This window comes from Convolutriloba macropyga, unplaced genomic scaffold (genome assembly GCF_964194025.1).
Source record: "Convolutriloba macropyga unplaced genomic scaffold, txConMacr16.3 SCAFFOLD_5034, whole genome shotgun sequence".
NCBI lineage: Eukaryota > Metazoa > Xenacoelomorpha > Acoela > Convolutidae > Convolutriloba > Convolutriloba macropyga.
The window spans coordinates 1-4,588 of record NW_027452146.1 but is presented as its reverse complement, the minus strand read 5'-3'; the positions used below and the strand labels follow the sequence as shown (position 1 = coordinate 4,588).

The following is a 4,588-nucleotide window of genomic DNA, read 5'->3' as shown; positions in this document are numbered from 1 at the left end:
CGAAGTGAGACACTGTTGGTGAAACTTCATCATGAGAACGTCACAAGCTGATCACGCTCTATGATATGACTAGTATTATGTTGCTTATAGTAGGCTAAGCGCAAGCCGAAACATCAACATGTGAAAGTCGTAGAATTTTGCGATCAAACTGTGGCTAGTACTTTGATGATGCTTGTAGCCAACCGAATTGGTTGAAAAGCCCAATAAGTAAGCTAACTTGGGAGAGCTTGTTGGAAACCAAATGCTACTAGATTGGTCCAAATACATCCTTCAACAGGGGATCACTTGGCTCGCTTTACGAAGAGGAGCACAGCTATATGTGTTAATTCGGTATGAATCGCAAGATTTGTTTACCGACCTCTCTAACGCAAAAGGCGGTCTCGGCTTCGGCTGTTGACTGCGTCCGATTCAGGGTTATATAACTCTCGATTGAACACATTGATGTTCTATTGTTGGTGCTTCCAATAAAATTGGAACACTTAAAGCAGAACCGATTCAAATAATAGCATTCTGATCAATGATTGCATTCCTTGATCAAGAACTGCTGGAGTCATTGTGATGGCGAATTTTCTTCATAAGAAAATTGCAAAGAGACGGAACTTAATGAGACTAGTATTATGTTGTTTCTAGTAAGCGGAAGCTGAAACAGCAACATGTGAAAATCAAGTTTTGTTCAATGATCTCGAGGCGATAAGTACTATGAAGCAACTAGTAGCCTAAGCATGACTCAGATTTGAGACAGTCAAAAAGACTGGCGAAACTTCTTCACATGAAAGTTACATAGAGAACTACAAATGTATACAGCGAGTATTATGTTGTTTCTAGTAGGCGAAAGCTGAAACATCAACATGTGAAAGTTGTCTGCAAACTGTAGAACGATATGTGATTAGTACTGTGCTGTTACTAGTAGCCAGTCTGACTGTAGAAGCCAAGACAAAGGGAAACTAATGCATCTGAAAAGGACAAGTTATGGAAAGGTATGCACGATAAGTATTATGTTGTTTCTAGTAAGCGGCAGCTGAAACATCAACATGTGAACGTCGTTGTGTACAGTAACCTAGAACTATATAGTCCTTAGTAACGTGCATTTACTAGTACCTGTAATTGGTATTCAGACTCAGGCAGTTTGGAATAGTTTGGCAAAGATGCACCAGAGAAAACTGGGATTTGATACAGAAATTGTTGAATACAAGTATTATGCTGCTTCTAGTAGGTTGAATCCGAAACATCAGCATGTGAAAATTGAAAACATTTCTGGTTCGAATTGTCACAAGTATTTGGTGATCTGAGTAGCCAAACTCACTACAACGCCAATTGAAGGCAAAAATTCTCAACGGGAAAAGCTATTCTCATTGAATGAGCTAACAAGACGAGTATTATGTTGCTTCTAGTAGGCGAAAGCCAAAACATCAACATGTGAAAGTCTTGCTGAACAAATTTAATGTTGTTGAGCTCAGTACCGTGTGAATTAGTAGCCATAATTGGCGAGCGAAAATTGAACTGGCGAAACTTCGTCTTTGGAAAATTGCAGATGCCGAGCACTTATTTTGCAACGAGTATTATGTTGACTGTAGTAAGCGAAAGCCGAAACAGCAACATGTGAAAGCTGTTGAAATTTGTGGTCATTTTGCAATAAGTACAAGGAGTGTAACTAGTAGCCAGGTCAAAATTTGGGATAAGAATGAGCAAAAATTCTGCATGAGAACAGTTGAAATTATGAAACTAAATTACAAAGACTAGTATTATGTTGTTTCGAGTACGCGAAAGCGGAAACATCAACATGTGAACGTTTGTAACGAAGTTTCGTTAATTTTCAGCCTAGTACTGAGCAAGAACGAGTAGCCTCATCTCCAATCCCACGCAAAATGTAGTGAAATATGTGAGTGAACCTTATTCACGGTGAGGGTTTCCCGAGGTCTGTATTGCAGCGAGTATTATGTTGCTTCTAGTAAGCGAAAGCTGAAACAACAACATTTGAAAGTTGGAATTAATGACTGAATGGAAACTTCGACCTGTGTTTGATAGTAGTAGCGAACAAAACTGCTGAATCGGTTTCTGTCTCATATTGGTCAGTGAACCAATTAAGAGACAATCAACTACATAACCTGAATTGGGCGAGAGAACCCCCTTAACTTAAGCATATCAGTAAGGGGAGGAAAAGAAATCAACTGAGAATCCCTTAGTAATGGCGAATGAACAGGGAAAAGCTCATCGGGAAGAGAAATGGCAACATTTCTCGGTGTCCGGTATGGTTTGATGCTAGACTGGTGAATTTGTCCTGATGTCTACTGGAAAGTAGCATCAAAGAAGGTGAAAATCCTGTAAAGGTCATTTTCGATACCAGTCATAATGGCTCATTCCTATGAGTAGAGTTGTTTGAAAGTGCAACTCGAAGCTGGAGATATGTCTCTCCAAAAGCTAATTATAAAGCGAGACCGATAGTAAACAAGTACCGTGAGGGAAAGTTGAAAAGCACTCTGAAGAGAGAGTGAAAAGTACGTGAAACTGTTGAAGGGGAACTGGAGTGAGCGTTACCATACTCAATGCCTTGATATTATATTCTCGGCTACCGAGTAGTGTAGTTGTCGTCTTTTGGCAAATCTTGTTAATGAATCGAGCAGAAGTTTTCCTCGGAATTCTTCTTGTTGATTCTAAACAAAATGAGATAAATTGATCTTGATTGCCTGTCTGACCTCAACTTCCTATTCAATGCTCTCTACAGCCCGTCTTGAAACACGGACCAAGGAGTGTGAGTTGCTTGCAAGTGTTGTCGCTCATTGAAAGCGCACACGCGAAATGAAAGTGAACAGTGTAATTTTTATGAATTGCACTACTTTGTGTGGTGAGGGCGCCGATTCGGTGTCCCGCAACCACGGACGGTTTTGCTCTTATTGCATGACTGATCCAGAGCAAGTAGCACACGACCCGAAAGATGGTGATCTATGCTTGGGCAGGGCGAAGCCACGGGAAACCATGGTGGAAGCCCGAAGCGGTTCTGACGTGCAAATCGATCGTCTGACCTGAGCATAGGGGCGAAAGACTAATCGAACCATCTAGTAGCTGGTTTCCTCCGAAGTTTCCCTCAGGATAGCAAAAGCTTGAGCAAGATTGAAAAATCTTCGCAAAGCAATTTCATCGGTTAAAGCGAATGATTAGAGGAATGGGGGAAAATTTTTCCTTCACCTATTCTCAAACTATAAATCGGTGAGATGTCCTTGTGACTTAATTGCACTTGGACTATGAATGCAAGCTTTTTGTGGGCCGCTTTTGGTAAGCAGAACCGGCGATGTGGGATGAACCAAAAGTTGGGTTAAGGCGCCTAACTACTTGCTCATGAGTCACCACAAAAGGTGTTGATTGATACTGACAGCAGGACGGTGGTCATGGAAGTTGAAATCCGCTAAGGAGTGTGTAACAACTCACCTGCCGAATCAATCAGCCCTGAAAATGGATGGCACTAGAGCTCGTGGCCTATACCCAACCATGAATATCAATATCTAACGCAAGTTAGATTAGAGAAAAAGAGCCTCACCAGCTCAAAAATGATATTCATGTGTAGGAGGACACATTGATTGCGCTAAAGTATGCACGCAAGTGTATGCGCGAAGCGATCAATGGAGCAGATCTTGGTGGAAGTAGCAAGTACTCAAATGAGAACTTTGAGGACTGAAGCGGGAAAGGCTTTCATGTGAACAGCGTTTGCACATGAGTTAGTCGATTCTAAAAGACAGGCTAATGCCAAAGTCTTGAATAGTGGTTTCTTGAAAACTGCTGAGTCTCGAAAGAGCATCGGGTTAAAATTCCCGAACTTACTCTCCTGGCATTGAGACGGCAACGTCATTGAGGTCGAACTTTGTCATTGGGACCTTGGGGAAGAGTTATCTTTTCTTTATAACACGTTGTAGAGTCCTTGGAATTGATTCAATCAGAGATAAGGCTCGAAGCGTGCAAGAGCACAGCAGCATTTGCTGTGTCCCAATTGTTCCTGGTGGCACATAAAAGTTTGGCTTAGCAGATGTCAGGAGAGTGAATCGTACCGATTACCGCATCAGGTCCCCAAGGTGAAAAGCCTCTGGTCTTGGAACAGTGTAGATAAGGGAAGTCGGCAAAATAGATCCGTACCTTCGGAAGAAGGATTGGCTCTGAGGAGTGGGTGTAACAAGCCTTTAGTTTGACGCTTCGGTCTGCTAAAGCGTGCGATGGCCTTCGGGTTGTTGGCGTTTGGTTTGACTGCTAGCTGATATGCTTTAGGTCTATTCTGTTGCACAAAAAACACTCGAACTCTGAACTGGTTCGGACAAGGGGAATCCGACTGTTTAATTAAAACAAAGCATTGCGATGGCTGGTGAAACGGTGTTGACGCAATGTGATTTCTGCCCAGTGCTCTGAATGTCAAAGTGAAGAAATTCAAATAAGCGCGGGTAAACGGCGGGAGTAACTATGACTCTCTTAAGGTAGCCAAATGCCTCGTCATCTAATTAGTGACGCGCATGAATGGATTAACGAGATTCCTACTGTCCCTATCTACTATCCAGCGAAACCACAGCTTTGGGAACGGGCAAAGCTAAATCAGTGGGGAAAGAAGACC

The 4,588-nt window shown here is 42.2% G+C and overlaps 2 pseudogenes; both read left to right on the top strand.

Moving 5' to 3' along the window:
• Nucleotides 1–265: 265 nt before the first annotated feature.
• On the top strand, nucleotides 266–417 carry LOC142357243 (5.8S ribosomal RNA; annotated as a pseudogene).
• A 1,683-nt stretch (nucleotides 418–2,100) lies between these two features.
• On the top strand, nucleotides 2,101–4,588 carry LOC142357244 (large subunit ribosomal RNA; annotated as a pseudogene; the record flags this gene model as incomplete).